Source organism: Hyperoodon ampullatus, assembly GCF_949752795.1.
Source record: "Hyperoodon ampullatus genome assembly, chromosome: 2".
Lineage (NCBI taxonomy): Eukaryota > Metazoa > Chordata > Mammalia > Artiodactyla > Ziphiidae > Hyperoodon > Hyperoodon ampullatus.
The window spans coordinates 40,748,127-40,765,228 of record NC_136915.1 but is presented as its reverse complement, the minus strand read 5'-3'; the positions used below and the strand labels follow the sequence as shown (position 1 = coordinate 40,765,228).

Genomic DNA, 17,102 nt, shown 5'->3' with positions numbered 1-17,102 from the left:
GGTCCCTGTCAATTCTGACATGCTGTAAAACCTCTCACCCTCTGAGGTCCAAGAGCCCAGGGTGGTGATCTGTGCTGCACTTCGTGCTTGTGTGTAGCTGCCGTTCTCTGGAATACTCTAAAGCAGTGGCTTCTGACCTCCAAATGCAGGTCTCTGCAGCAAGCTGAATCATAATTCCCTGTGGAGCTTTTTAAAAATGCATGTGCTTGGGTCCCACACCAAACCCACAGTATCAGGATCCCAGGGCCAGGGCCTAGGCACCCATGTGGTTAGAAATCTCCCAGGTGATTCTGGTGCCACCAGCAGAACTGGTTGTGCAGCAGACTCACCTGCATTTCGGATGCACACCTACCGCCTGGCGCACTCGGAAGGTACTGCAGGGACCCACGTGGCCACACAGCCCATTGCAGAGAAGGCAGGACTCCAGAATTTCTCATCTGGGTAACCAGACAGAGATGGGCTTAACTACTGACTCTGACATCCTCCAGCAATGTAACCGGAGGTGTACTCAGGAAAGCTGGGCAGAAATTGTGTCAAATGTGGGTTCTTTCCAGAAATAGGCAAAAACGTTCCCCTTCTTTCTCTTATGAGTGGGGAGAGTGGCTTTGCTAAGTAAAGGTATGTTTCTTGGGGTGATGATGGAGATGGGGTCATGAGGGAGGAGACAGTGAAGATGTGGAGAAAAAGGAAATGCATATGTTTAGGTTCATTCAGACATTTTCTTTCAGCAGCGGAAGGGAACTTACCCAGTAATAGAGGGCAGATAACAATAATGGCTAATCATTGGATAGAGGAGGCCAGATACTGATACAGGGCTTGGCCTATACTGACACTTTGTTCTTCACAACAGCCCTATGGACTAGGTACTATTCCTGCTATGGTCTGAATGTTCGTGCCCTCCAAAATTCATATGTTGAAACCCTAACCCCCAAAGGTGATGGTGTTAGTAGGTGGGGCCCTTGGGAAGTGATTTGGTCTTGAGGGCGGAGCCCTCATAAATGGGATTAGTGCCCTTATAAAATAGGCTAGAGAGGTCCCCAGTGCCTCCTGCCCTATGAAGATACAAAAAGGAGTCTGGACCTGGAAGAGGGCCCTCACCCCACTATGCTGACACCCTAACCTCAGACGTCCAGCCTCCAAAACTGTGAGAAATAAATTTCTGTTGTCTATAAGCTTCTGGGGTGTGGTATTTTGTTAAAGCAGCCTGAATGGACTAAGACAATTACTATCCTCATTTGACATATCAAGAAACTAAAGCACAAAGAGGTTAAGTGACTTATCCAAGACCACCCACCTATTTGATGCCTCTCACTCAGACATGAGCCCTGATCCAACATTTCATCTCCTTAAAATGAAAGTTTTCCCATAATGTCCCCTTTCCTCAGCCACCTCCATCCCAGCATTTGAGCTGACCTGGCCTCCATAGGAGATGGATTGACAGAATATAGCCTGGGGAAATGTAAAAAACTCTGAACACAGGCAAAATGTTTAGGAAAGTATCATGAGTAAGAGCAAAGAAGCTGAGTAGAATGGGTTTTCCCTAGACTGGAGTGATACACATGAAATTACTCCCCTCAGTTTCTCAGATCTGAAATTTCTACACTCTATATGTAAGCAAGTCAGCTGTGTCTCAGTTTACCTCATCTGCAAAATAGAGGAAATAAAATGGTAACTATCTTGTAGGTTGTGAAGAACAAATATGGTAAGCACAACACTCAGCATGGTGTCTGTCTCAATATTTGGGAGCTATCATTAGCCGATCAGATCGTTAGCCGATCAGATTTGGGAGCTATTGTTAGCCGATCAGCCAGTTTACTGAGAAGACTTGATTCATAGGGGTATAAATAAAGATCAATTTATTTTCTCCATTCACTGCAGGTAGCTAGCTCTGTCCAGTCTCTCAGTCTCACTTCCTAAGGATTCCTCCAGGCAGATCCCATAGCTTTCCTATCAATGTCAGTTACTCAAAGTCCAGTCCAGTTCACAATTTCAATATCATATCCAAGTCTTCTCCCCCATTCAAAGGTTGCCAGACTTGTAATTCAAGTTCCAAGAGTTGGAAGGGGACCTGATCTTGTCTTTTACTCCTCCTCTTTTCTTTTCTCAGTCTCATGCCTCTCACATGGAGGGAAGAAGGGAGAATAAAAGGGTTAGAGGAAGTCACCTTAAATAAGTGGCTTCTTGTCACTGATGGAAAGAAGTCCCTGCTCTCACATTGGCTTGATCTGTTTCTCTCTGTTGTTGATGGTTTCTGGCAATGTGTTGGTCTCCTATTAGGTAAAGTGGGGTGTTTTTGGAGGAGGAGGTTCATCTCTATACCATCACTTTCCATCACTGAGAACCCCAAGAGGCGGGTAGCCATGTCTCCCTTTGTCCTAGAAACAATCTTGCCCCTCAATTCCTCTCCATCTGGATGCCATCTTACTTGGTCCATGGCCACCAGAGCTGCCACCTTCTCCTCTGTACTCTCATTGTAATGGAGCCCTGAGAGACGTGGAGGTTTTTTCTGCACTCTCCAAGGGCTGAAGGGAAGTTGGTGAGGTGGATACAGAGCAGAGGATTTTCTTCTTCCCAGAAAAACTTAACAAGAGTACATACTCTCCCTTCAGAAGTGGGTCACTCTAACAAGCTTGCTGATATCAGAAATCTATGGTAAGAAGCAGATGCCAGGAGATTTCCATCTTTGCCCAAGATAGTTATTGGATTGGATTTACCTTCCTGCCTTAAACAAACAAAAAGAAACAGACAAAATATCTTTTAAAAAAACAACAGTTTTCAAGACACTTGACAACAAAGGACAGTGATACTTGAGAGACAAGAAACAAATGAGGTAAGCCTATGATCATCCCAGCTTGATGCCTTGAGAGAGTTTCCAGGCTGTGGTGCAGGGAACAAAAATCTGAGTGAAAGAGATGAAGCTGAGAGTTGGGAGAACCAAGTGGGCTGGAGTCCAAAGGACTGAGTAACAAAGAGGAAGAGCCATACAGAGGGAGAACCCCAAAGATCTGCAGAGGATCCCCCTCTGATATTCAGGAGGGTACTGATCAATGAATTCATGTAAAGAAACATAGAGGCCAGGGAAAAAATAATCTGAAAAGATTAGAAAACAATGTCCAACACTCACTCAGGGCTGGAAATATTGCATATTCCCCCAGCCAGACTGAAATGAATCATAATTCCTGAGTACTGGGTTTGAGTACTCAAGAAGGTTTTGCTCAGTAGTGGGGAATAATTCACCCTAGACTGCTGCAGGTATACCAAACAAATCATAAAAGCAAGGCCCAAGAAGAGCAAATTGTTTCCAAGTAACATCCCAGAACAAACTCAAGAAGATTTATAGGAACAAAAAAATCCACCTCCCAACAAGGTAAAAATCACTGTTTCCGGCACCTAAGCAAAGATTACCAGGCATGCAACAAAGCAGGAAAACACAGTCCCTAATAAGGAGAATAATCAATCTATCAAAATAGTCTAAGGACTGAGACAGATTTTAAAACCAGCAGACTAAGATTTCAAAATAGTTGTTATAACTGTATTCTATGTATTGAAAAGTTGAGACATGAAAGATATCAAAAAGACTCAAATAGAAATTCTAGATATGAAAAATACGTCTTTGATGAAAAATACTCTGGATGGAATTTAAGGTATATTTAACACGGCAGAAGAAAAGATTAGTTAACTTGAAGACATAGCAGTTAAAAGACAAGAGAGAGCAAACTAAACATAAAGTAAGAAGAAATAAAATAATAAAGTTCAATGTGGAAATCAGTAAAATAGAAAACACTAAAACAATTTTAAAAATCATTGAAACCAAAAGCTGGCTCTTTGAGAAGATCAATAAGATTGGTTAATCTCTTACCCAGCTTGAACAGGAAAAAAGAAAGACAAAAATTATAAAATCAGGAATGCAAGAGGTAACATCACCACAGATTCCACAGATATTATTTTAAATAAGAGAATATTATGAATAACTTTATAGCTATAAATTTGACAATTCAGCTGAAATGGACCAATTCCTAAAAGATATAAATTACCAAAACTTAGTCAAGAAAAAATAGATAACGTTAATAACTCTGTATCTATTAAAGAAATTGTAGTTTAAAAACTCTCCCTTAAGGAAAACTCTAGGCCAGATGGCTTCACGGTGAATTCTACCAAACATTAAGAGAAGAAACAATACCAATTCTACACAAACTCTTCCAGAAAATTGAAGAGGAGGGCGTGCCTCCCAACTCATTATCTGATGCCAGCATTACTGTCATGCTGAAACCAGATAATGACATTAACAGAAAAGAAAACTGCAAACCAATATCTTTCAAAAACACAACTGAAAAAGCCTAAACAAAATTTTAGCAAATCAAATCCAACAACATATAAAAAAGGTATAAACATATAAAAAAAGACCATCATGGTCAAGTTGAATTTTTCCGAGGAATGCAGGGTGATTTCTGAATGTTAAACATTCAGAAATCACTGCACATTCTGAAGGTCTGTTGTACAGCAATGTGAATATAATTAACACTTTTAAATGGTTAATATGGTAAATTTGAAGTCATGTGTTTTTTTTATCACAATTAAACATTTTTTTAAATCAATGCAATTCATCATATTAACAAACCAAAGAAGAAAACCACATGATCATCTTAATAGATGCTGGAAAAGCATTTAACAAAATCCAACATCCTTATAAAATCCAATCAATCTGGATAAAGATCCTCAACAAACTAGGTATAGAAGGGAACTTCCTCAATCTGAAAAAAAGTATCTACAAAAAAACTACACATAACAGTCTACTTAGTGGTAAAATTTTTAAAATTTCCCCTCTAATATCAGAAACAAGAAAAGGATTTCTATTATCACCACTTTTTTTCAACATTGTACAATACAATATTTAAATAAAAAGAATAAAAGGAATTCAAATCAAAAAGGAAAAAATAAAATTGCTCTTATTCCCAGGCAAAATGAGTGTCTATATAGAAAATCTAAAGGCATGTGCAGAAAATCAACTATAACTAATAAGTATGTTTAGCAAGATTGCAGGATATAAGATCAATATAAAGAAATCACTTGTGTTTCAATGTGCTACCAACAAACTATCAGAGATAAAAATTTTAAAACATTTACAAAAGTATCAAAAATACTACATAATTCAAGGTAAATCTGACAAAAGATATGAAAGAACTGTACACTTAAAACTCCCAAACATCACTGAGAGAAAGTAAAGATGACCTAAATAAATGAAGATATACACTGTTGGTGGGTTAGAAGACTCACCATAGTTAAAATGTCAGTTATTTCCAAATTGATCTATAGATTCATGAAATCCCAATCAAAATCCTGAAACTTTTTGCATAAATTGACAAGTTGATTCTAAAATTCATGTGGAAATGCAAAAGACATAGAATAACCAAAACAACTTTGAAAAAGAACAATGTTGGTGAGATAACTTTACCTGATTTCAAGATTTACTATAAAGTTACAGTAATCAAAAGCATGGCATTGGAATCCAAATAGGCATTCAGGTCAATGGAACAGAGTAAGGAGTCCAGAAATAGATCCAAACATATATTGACAACTGATGTTTTGACAAAGATATAAAGGCAATTCAGTGGAGAAAGAAGAGTCTTTTCATAAATGTTGGAACAATTGGATGTGCATAAGCAAAAAACAAGAAAAGAGGGGGGATTCAGTCCATAACTCACACCACATACAAAAATTTAACTCAAAATGCATCACAGACTTAAATGTAAATCATAAAGCTATAATATTTTGAGGAGAAAGTCTTTGTGACTTTAGGATAAGCAAAGTTTTCTAGATTCAAAATCAAAGTACAACCTATAAAATAAAATTTTAATAAGTTAGACCTTTTCAAAATTTAAAACTTCTGCTATACAGCCTGAGGCATCTGCTTACAGGGGGAGAAAGAAAGTCCTTTTTCCTGTCAAAAAGCTTCCTAGTCAGGTATTAGCAATTAACATGAGAAAAACAATAGGGACTAATAAATATACACAAAATGTTCTACTACATTAAGGAATCAAAGAAATAAAAACAAAAAATTATCATTTTCAGCTATTAAATAGGCAATGATATTTTAAAATAATATTGCGGGTCAGTGAGGATACATTTTTTTAAAAATAGGCAATAGCTTTTGAAAGTTCTTTTTTTTTTTAAACATCTTTATTGGAGTATAATTGCTTTACAATGGTGTGTTAGTTTCTGCTTTATAACAAAGTGAATCAGTTATACATATACATATGTCCCCATATCTCTTCCCTCTTGCTACTCCCTCCCTCTCACCCTCCCTATCCTACCCCTCTAGGTGGTCACAAAGCACCCAGCTGGTCTCCCTATGCTATGAGGCTGCTTCCCACTAACTATCTATTTTACATACGGTAGTGTATATATGTCCATGCCACTCTCTCACTTTGTCCCAGCTTACCCTTCCCCCTCCCTGTATCCTCAAGTCTATTCTCTAGTAGATCTGTGTCTTTATTCCCGTGAAAGTTCTTAAAATGTTTAAAATGCTTACACTAAGTCCAGTTAAAAGAAATTATCTTATGTGTAATCAGATACGTGCACAAAGATTTATATTCAAAGATACTCAGTATTGTTTCCCAGGTGAAATTTTAGAAACAACCTCAATGACTGATAACAAAAGCTTGGTTAATTATACTTTTGGCACACTTAAAGGTGATTACTATTATGCTAGATATACAATTACATAGAAAAGGATAAAATACATAGAAATAAATTTAACCAAGGAAGTGAAAGATCTGTACAGTGAAAACTATAAGACGGTGATGAAAGAAATTGAAGAAGACACAAATAAATGGAAAAATATTCCATACTCACTGATTAGAAAAATTAATATTGTAAAAATGTCCATACTACCCAAAGTGATCTACAGATTCAATGTAATCCCTTTCAAACTTCCAATAGCATTTTTTACAGAAATAGAACAAACAATCTTAAAATGTCTTTGGAACCAGATTAGCCAAAATGTCTTTCCAGATTAGCCAAAGCGATCTGGAAAAAAAAAAAAAAAAAAAAAAAAGAACAAAACTGGAGGCATCACACCTCATGATTTCAAACTACATTACAAAACTATAGTAATCAAAACAGTATGGTAATTGAAAATCAACCATATTTCAATTAAAAAAAGAAACAGCATGGTACTAACATAAAAACAGACATATAGGTCAAGGAACAGAATGTCGAACCTAGAAATAAACCCAAGCAAATATGGTCAATTAATTTATAACAAAGAGCCAAGCATATACAATGGAGAAGACAGTCTCTTCAATAAATTATGTTAGGAAAACTGGACAGCCACAGGCAAAAGAATGAACTGGACCTCTACCTTACACCATATACAAAAACCAACTAAAAATGGATTAAAGACTTACATTTAATACCTGAAACTGTAAAACTCCTAAAAGAAAACAGGGAATAAGCTCTGTGACAGCAGTATTTGCAATGATTTTTTGGATTTGACACCAAAAAACAAAGCCAATAAAAGCAAAAATGACCAACGTCAAACTAAAAAGCTTCTGCACAGTGAAAGAAACTATCAACAAAATGAAAAGGCAACCTATCAAACTGGAGAAAACATTTCCAAATCATATGTCTAATAAGGGGTTAATATCCAAAAAAAACCCTATATATATATATATATATATATATATATATACTCACACAACTAAATAACCAAAAAAACAAACAACTGGATTAAAAAATGGGCAGAGGAACTGAATAAACATTTTCCCAAAGAAGACATCCAAATTGCCAACAAGTACATAAAAAGATGCTCAACATCACTCATCATCAGGGAAATGCAAATCAAAACCAGAATGATAGCACCTCACATCTATTCGATTTGATGGCTGTCATCAAAAGACAAGAAATAAATATTGGGGAGAATGTGGTGAAAAGGGAACCCCAGTGCACTGTTAGTGGGTATGTAAATTGGTGCAGCCACTATGGAAAACAGCATGGAGGTTCCTCAAGAAACTAAAACTGAACTACCATATGATCCAGCAATCCCACTTCTTGGTATATATCCAAAGGAAATGAAAACAGGATATGGAAGAGAGATCTGCTCTCCCATATTTATTGCAGCATATTCTTAATATGGAAACAAGTGTCCATCAATGGATGAAGAGATAAAAACAATCACACACACACACACACACACACACACACACACGGAATATTATTCAGCCACGAGAAAGAAGGAAACCCTGCCACCTGGGACAACATGCATGGACCCTGAAGGCATTATGCTAAGTAAAATAAGCCAGGCAGAAAAGACAAATACTGTATGGAATCACTTACATGAGGAATCTAAATAAAAAGTCGAACTCACAGGAAAAAAAAAACCCAAAAACTTCTGCACTTTAAAAGACACTCTTAAGGGAATGAAAGACCAGCTACAGACTAAGTGAAAATATATGTAGAGTGTACTTTGATAAAGGACTTGTATCCAAAATCTATAAAGAATTCTCCCAACTCAGCAAAAAGAAAATAAGCAACACAATAAAAAAGTGGACAAAATATTTGAAAAGACATTTCACCAAATAAGATATATCACTGGCAAAAAAAAAACCCAAAAAACATGAAAAGGTGATCATCATCATTAGTAACTTTAAAACCACAATATGATACAACTACACAGGTATGAAAATGACTATAATTTAAAGACTGATCTTGCTGAGTGCTGGAAAGGAGGCAGAGGAACTGGAACTCTCATACAATGCTGGTGGGAATGGAAAATGGTATGACCACTTCGGAAAACAATTTGGTGGTTTCTTAAAAGGTACAGCTACCATACGATCTAACCATTCCACTGAAGATGTATGAAAGCATGCATATACAAGACTCGCACATGAATGGACATAGCAGCTTTATTTGTAACAGCCCCAAACTGGAAAGAACCCAAAGTTCCATAGACTGGGGAATGGATAAGTAAATTGTTGTATATACATACAATGGAATGCTGCTCAGCAACAAAAAAGAATGAGCTAGTGATACACACAACAACGTGGGTGAATCTCAAGATATTTATGCTGAGTGAAAGAAGCCAGACGAAAAGAGTACGTACTGTATGATTCCACTTATGTAAAACTCTAGCCATTGCAAATGAGTTCTGTAGTAACAGAAAGCAGTTTGATGGAGACTTGGTGTGGAATGGGATGAGGGGAGTAATTTACAAAGCAGAAAACTTTTACAAAGGAAAATTGGGGATGATGGCTCTACTCACTACTTTCTTTATAGTGGTGGTTTCATGAGTGTATACATACGTCAACACTTATGAAATTGTACAGTTTAAATATGTGCATAGGTCAATTACACCTCAATAAAACTCTTTTTAAAAAGAAGCAAGAAGCAAGCAGGACTTCCCTGGTGGTGCAGTGGTTAAGAATCCGCTTGCCAATGCAGGGGACACAGGTTCAAGCCCTGGTCCTGAAAGATCCCACATGCCTCGGAGCAACTAAGCCTGTGCACCACAACTACTGAGCCCATGTGCCACAACTACTGAAGCCCATGCGCCTAGAGCCCTCACTCTGCAACAAGAGAAGCCACCGCAATGAGAAGCCCGTGCACCACAACGAAGAGTAGCCCCCGCTCACTGCAACTAGAGAAAGCCTGTGCACAGCAACGAAGACCCAACGCAGCCAAAAAAATAAATAAATTTTTAAAAAATAAAATAAAAAGAAGCAAGTAAAAAAAAAAAACCTAATTAATTAATTATTTATTTTTATAAAGAAGTATCAATCTCTGGCTTATGCATACCCTCAAATTCCAGCAGACAGAGGTCAAGCTCTTCATAGAACCTTCTCTCATGTTCTGCTGTGCTCTCATAGCAAGAACTGGAAGTAGCTGCAAATTCAGCACTTTAGCAAACATCCAACCAGGGAGTTAACTCCCAGTCCTCTCTTCCTGTACACACTCCCAATCTCTAGGGGTCTCTCTCTTGGAACCTCCTCCGTCACTGAGATTAAGTTAGGGGAGAGCGCAGGGGAGGGAGTATCCCTTCCATGAACACTGCACTTCCCATGACGGTTATGACAAATTTCCCTTCCTTTCCTGACCTATCTTCTTGTGCAGGCTTGCAGGGTGGAGTGCTGCAAAGCTGCAGGGAAGATTGGGTTTGGCTGGGATGTTTATTTACCTGGGAAGGATGTATCTGATCCCGGTTGTTAGCAGCTGCAGGGCAATCTCTTGCTCAGATTAAAAAAAAAAAAAAAAAAAGAAGAAGTCCAGAGGAGAAGCTGGATGGAGGAAGCCTTACTGTTTGTCCCAGGCCGTTGGGGAAGGAGGGGGCTTCTAAATGAGGAGAGGGTAGGGGCAGCTGTGGCCCCAGAAAGCTTCAGGCTGCATATTGAACTAAGTCAACAAGTCTTTAATGACAGCTCTCTTGGGGGGATTAAGACTTGGGTCAGCCAGATCTTGAAGCCAGCAGTTTCATGTCTTCCCCCACATTCTTCCTCCCTCTGTCTTTCCTCCTTTCAGCTCTTGGCATTGCTGAGTAGAGAGAAGAGACAACTCTTTTATGTCTAATGTTTTTCCACTATGTGTTCTTTTTGGCACACAGTTTTTTAGCCTTGACTTAAGACAATTAAAGTATCAAATCATGGACAGGTATACCTCTGGTATATTGAGGGTTTGGTTCCAGACCACAGCAATAAAGCGAGTCACACAAATATTTTGGTTTCCCAGTGCGTATAAAAGTTATATTTACATTATACTGTGGTCCATTAAGTCTGCAATGGCATTATGTCTAAAAAACAAAAGTACGTATTTTAATTTTAAAAACTTTATTATTTAAAAATGCTAACCACCATCTAGCCTTCAGCGAGTCATAGTAGTAACATCAGAGATCACTGACCACAGATCACTGTAACAAATATAACAATAATGAAAAAGCTTCAAATATTGCAAAAATTATCAAAATGTGATGCAAAGAATGAAGAGAGCAAATGTGATTGGAAAAATGGCACTGATAGACTTGCTCGACACAGGGTTGCCACAAACCTTCAAATTGTCAAAAAAGCAATATCTGCGAAGCTCAATAAAGCAAAGTGCAATAGTACAAGGTATTCCTGCACATGTCATGTCAATCCAGGTAGGTTTTAATGATGCCTGCTGTATGCTGAGGTCTGTTCTGGATGAGAGAGAAGAATGAGGAGAAAAATCGTTGCAGGGATTCCATAGAGAACTCTAGACAGTTTTCTCTCTGAGCTAGAGTCTAGAGTCTATCCACTCTCCATGCCCACAGGCTGACCTCTCGCTTCTCACCTGACCTGAAATTCTCTGCCTCTTTCTTTGAGGCTCTTGAGCAGGCCTTGCAAGGATGCCTGAGACCCTGGCTGCCAGGCAGACTGTGGTTAATGTGGAACTTTACATGCAGATCTGCCAGGAAGCATTTCTCTGGGCTCCCAACTTTGCCCACATGGGCCACATCAGTCACTACTGAGACTTCCTTCTGAGGAAGAGAGGATAACGGCCTGGTTAGCTATGACAACCTCCTGAGGACTTTCCTCTGCCAACTGAGTTCTCCAGGAGGGGAGATGGTCATTAAACTCCCACCTCTGCTGTGCCCTTCCTTTATAAACAAGATCCCATTCTTCAAGTGGAGACCATTGCCGAGAAAGTGGGGAGAGGGGCCAAGAGAGGGATATACAAGGGGAGACAAGCTTACATTGAACCTTAGAGCTATTAGGAAAGTCACCTTGCCAACTGCACATCAAGGACCCTAAGGCCCATCCCAGGAGTGCCCGAGGCTGCACAGATAGAGAGGCAGGCCTGAAACTAGGGTCGAATGTCCCCCCGCTCAGTCAAGGGCCATTTTTTGCAGTCATTTTCATTTTCAAAACAAATTTCTGAGTAACAGAGACTTCTCAGAATCCTGCTTTTTAGTAACCCTGGATATTGAAATTTCTTCTTGAAAACTTCTTCCTTCTCCTGTCAGAGAGCTGAGTTTTGTGATGAGGATGAAGTTTCGTTTTCTGGAATGGGGTACCTCAGAATTTTCTTCTGAGTGGACAAAGGAGCGATCACTTCTCAGAATGTCGGTAAAGATAGAGCAGGAGAGGGAAGCAGCTGCCTTGCACAGGGAGATCAGCTCAGTGCTTTGTGACCACCTAGAGGGGTGGGGTAGGGAAGATGGGAAGGAGATGCAAGAGGGAGGAGATATGGTGGGGATATATGTATATGTATAGCTGATTCACTTTGTTATACAGCAGAAACTAACACACCATTGTAAAGCAATTATACTCCAATAAAGATGTTAAAAAAAAAAAAGACAGAGAAGGAGAAACCCTCACAGCAACTCCTGGGAGGTGAATTCTGTTACCTCCATGTTGTACATTAGCAGAGGACCAAAGAGTTAAAGCAGTTTGCCTAAGTCAGTATTGAATTCATGGTTGATCAACCTGAATGATTTAAGAAGTAAAAGAGCATATAGATAGAGAATGAAACAGTACTTTTATTGGCCACAGTTGGAGACAGATGTGTCTCATGTCAGAACCTGGACAGATGCTCAGCAAGCCTGCTCCCCTTCTTCCTGGCCATCAACCTTCTGCACTTCCCAGCCTCATTCACTGTTGGGTGTTGTCATGTAACTTAGTTCTAGCCAGTGGACTTTGGGCAAAACCAAAGCAAAGTATACCACTGCCAGGCAAGACTCATAAACTCCCACATGTAATTCTCCATCCCACCCCCCTTTCTTCATCTGCTGGTAGAATGTCCCAACAAGATTTTTTAACCTCAGCACTATTGGCATTTGTAGCCAGATAATTCTTTGTTGTGGGGCCTTCCTGTGCATTGTAGGATATTCAGAAGTGTCTCCGGTGTCTATGCATGAGATGCCAATAGCACCCCCACTTGCCAATGTGACAACCCAAATATCTCCAGCCACTTCCAAAGGTCCTCTGAAGGGCCATATCATCCCTGGTTGAGAACCAGTGCTCTATAAGACGCCGAAGTCACACAGTGGAAGGACTGGATGGAGCAGAGAACCCATCCCACATTTGTCAGCAACATGAGCAAGAAACTAACTTTTACCGCATAAACCCACTGCAACTTAGGAGCTGTTGGTTCAAAAGTAGCTTCCCCTGACTAATATAGTACTGCTAAATAATCCCCGTAAATAGACCGACTTACCCAACAAGGCAGAGTACTCAGACCAGGGACCACCCCAGCCTACATGGCCCAGGTCCCAGAGGAACCGCAGCAGTCACTTCCTGTGAGTAGACAGCTCCCAAGATAAAGAAAATGGCAGAGCTGAGCTCTACATGCCTAGAACTTCTGACCAAATTCATCAACCAGATAAGTCACTTCACATCCACAAGGACAGAAAAATCTGAAATGTGCTTGGAAGAAAAGCTTTCTTCTCGAAAAGCCCCTGCTCATGAAACCAAGAGGCTCTGCTCTGGGGAACTCCAGAGCCCACTGTCTTGTTCTAACCCTAGAAGATCTGTTCAATACAAAAGATGGCCTGCTCAATACAAAATATGGCCTGTGTTCTAATTTTCTCACTAAATGCTTTATCTTATTTTGTTATTGAAGTCAAGGCTCAGGCTTTGGCCAAGGTCAAGCGTTGGTCTGTGACCAGACTGAGGCCTCACTTTGTGACCAAGGTCCAGGTTCAGCCCAGCAAGCTCAGGACTTGGTCTGAGATAGAAAGACAGAATGGGCCACAGAAGAGTAAAACCCACAGTCTTGCCCTGAATTAACTGGTGAATTTTGTCTAGAGCTCCTATCACACAATCCATTTCCTTTCTTTCTTGTCCTTTATATTTCCATTTACTAAATATCCCAGTGATATACTACCTGCTTCCCATAAACCTGTCAAAGGAATGCGGTGAGTGACCTCAGTCCAGGAGAGGCATATCAGTGGAAGGGAAATAACTGGCTGGAAGTCAAAAAACACAGATTTCTGTCCAGATCTGATCTGTCACCAACTGATTGTTCCAAACTGGACAAATCACTTTCCTTCTCAAGACCTCTGTTTCCTCAGCATAAAGTGAGAACACTGGATTGGGCATCTCATCATTTTACTGTTAACTGCTCTGAGAAGCATTAAATCGAGACCCTGTTTATACACCTGTTATTAAGGGTAACTATGTGTCTTTTCCTCCCCCATCTCCCGCATGCCCAGCTCAAGCCTTGGACGCTGTCGTACTCAACAAAAGTTGCAATAGCCTCTAACAGTTCTTCATTAGCCCAGACCCTCCCCAAATCCCAATCTATTCCACTACGAGCGAAACTAAATTAGATACATTCTTAGGTCTCTTCGAGCTATGCTATCCTAGAATTCTAGGATCCTACGATTCTAGTAGTTTATATCTTTAAATATTCCAGATCCTTGTCTAAATATCTGGGAGTCTAAAATTCTAGAAGCCTAAGAGTCAAATTCTAAAGCATTAACAGCCTAGAATTCTAAGTATAACTTGAATTTCTCCAGGAAATAAGTGAGGCTACATAATAGTAATAACTCATATTTTTACTGGCTTCTGCCACCATGTGCCCCATATTCCCCATCAGTATCTCACACATCCTCCTCATGACACATTTGGTCAGCTAGAAGGCAGCACCTTCTCTGCCTCGCCCTGGGCCATTAGTAAATGGAAACATGAAGGACAATGAAGAAAGGAAATGGATTGCCCTTCCCTGCCCTCCTGCCAAGTTTACACACACCAATTAGTGATATATATTCAGCCTTGTCTAAACCGCCGTGGTAGACAGAGGCCTAGACACGATATACTTATCATTCAATGTTGTCGTCCTCCGTATTTCCAAGTTTCAGAACTCCAAGTTTCTCAGTTTACAGCCTGAATATTCTTGGATATTAATAGTCTAGGCTGAAAATTTTTTTTTTTTTTTTTTTTTTTTTGCGGTAGGCGGGCCTCTCACTGTTGTGGCCTCTCCCGCTGCGGAGCACAGGCTCCGGACGCGTAGGCTCAGTGGCCATGGCTCACGGGCCCAGCCGCTCCACGGCATGTGGGATCCTCCCAGACCGGGGCACAAACCCGTGTCCCCTGCATCGGCAGGCGGACTCTCAACCACTGCGCCACCAGGGAAGCCCTGAAAAATTTTTTTTAGATTCTGAAATACTATGATTCTAGGAGAGTGGCAGATGGTAGAGTGTCTGGCACCCGCTCTGGGAGGCTCTGGGATGAAGGAGGCAAGGAGGCCTGAGCCAGTTCAGAACAAAGTTGTAGGAGGCATTAACAGGCCTCAGGTGTGAATACACTCATCTGGAAGGAGTGATGTAGACCCTACACAGAAGGAACAGCAATCAAGTGTCCAGAGTGGTTACACCCTAGCAGGCTTCCCAGAGCCCTGGCAGGCAGTGAGAACCAATTTAACAGCTTCCAATCAAGGATGTTATTTATTTTACAATAACTATAAATAGAAAAATAAAACCAAGAATTTGTATCCGTGAGCAGGGCCCAGAGTTTTTAAAGGTACTTATTGCTGTACAGTGGGGAGGTTCTACCCCCATGGATGAGGGTGGACCCCTGGCCCCTTGCAGGCCTGGTCCTAGCCCCACATCTCCCAGCGCTTGGAGTTTTGGAGGTTTGATCCTTCCCAACTTGGCTACACACCCCTCTGGCTGTGGAGCGGGGAGGGAAGGCAGGGTAGGCTTCAGAGCAGAAGTGGTTTAGCCCTGGGTCAGGAAACTGAGGCGTGACCTGAATCTCAGGTTTGACAGGAAGCCCAGGGGGCTGGCAGAAGTTCTTGGCCCAACACATCCTGAAGCCAGGAGCACCCCCTGCAGCCAGAAGCAGTGAAGTTCCAGCTTGGAGGAAATTGAGGGCAGAAAGAGAATCTTCTCTGCTCAGCAGGGCTGGGCCTGCAACAGAAATAACCCCAATATACTCTCTGGTGCTCTGGAGAAGTTTTGACAAATGCCTTTATCAACCAATTGGCTGGTTTTAATAAGCACCTACTATGTGCCAGTCACCATAAAGGACAGGAAGATCTCTCATTCTTGAAGACCTGACATAGGCTAGTGCCTCAAGACAAAGCCCCAGACCATAGTCTGGTCTTCAAGTCTTTTATGGCCCAACCCCAAGTCCCCTTCCAGTCTCACATCTGGCCCTCTCCACTGTGAACCCCACTGGTCCCCCCATATCCCACACTGCACCAGCACACTTGTCTGCAGTCCCTGTTTGCCCAGCCAGAATGTCCTCACCCCCTTCTGATGCTCACCCCCTCGACCTCAGGACTAGCTCAAGTGTCTCCTCCTCCCCTAAGAATCCTGCTGTAATGCCCCACAGGCTTGGGATTCACTTCTTTGAGTTCCATCATATTCCATTTAAATGTCAATCTCCCCAGCTTTTCTCATATCTGTATCCCCAATCCCTAGCACAGGGCCTAGAACAATATTTTATTTAGGATATTTGCAGTCACGGAGGAGTGGGAAGTGTGGTCAAAGCACGTCCGAATAAAGTGGAAGAATCTGCAGATTCAGTGAAAGCAGAGTGACATCTAACCGGACAGCAGGAGTGAGGCGTGAGTGAGACATGAGGACAGATGGTGCCGGGCTTTCAATCCCAGTGAGATGCCCAGGCTTTTACCCCTGGTTCCTCCCTTTACTAACGGGATGAACATAAACAGATGACATTAGTAACCTCATTGTCTCCTCTGTAAAATGGGGGTGGTTGTGAGGATGAACTGAGCTAATACATGTAAACTACTTAGCACAGTGCCTGGCACATCATAAGGGTTCAGAAAAGATTAACTTTGTTAGTAGTAATAGTAGCTTGAGAAAGAGCAGTGGTGGGAGCTGTAGTGTCCTCGTCTAGGGTATGAGGCAAACAGAAGGTCTTACTGGCCAGGGTGAAATAGGGCTGGCTTCTAGTGGAAGCTGGAGCTTCCCCACCCCCAGCAATGTGACCTGCATGGACAAAGGTCGAGTGCACCCCTGAGCCACAGAGTGAGGGTAGAGCTCGCAGTGTGTTGACAAGCACTCAGGCTGTCACATGACATGGTCTGTTTGGGACATTATTTCCTTGTCAGCCTCAGTCCTGAGCCTCTCTCTCTCTCTCTTCTCTCTCTCTCTCTCTCTCTCTCTGTCTCTCTCTCTCTCTCTG

General features: G+C 41.1%; 1 protein-coding gene across 1 annotated transcript in view; it reads left to right on the top strand.

Annotated features, from left to right (window-relative positions):
* LOC307064267 (putative selection and upkeep of intraepithelial T-cells protein 1 homolog) overlaps window positions 1–17,102 on the top strand; it is a gene marked incomplete at both ends in the record, with an annotated part of 146,249 nt that overhangs the window by 84,729 nt on the left and 44,418 nt on the right.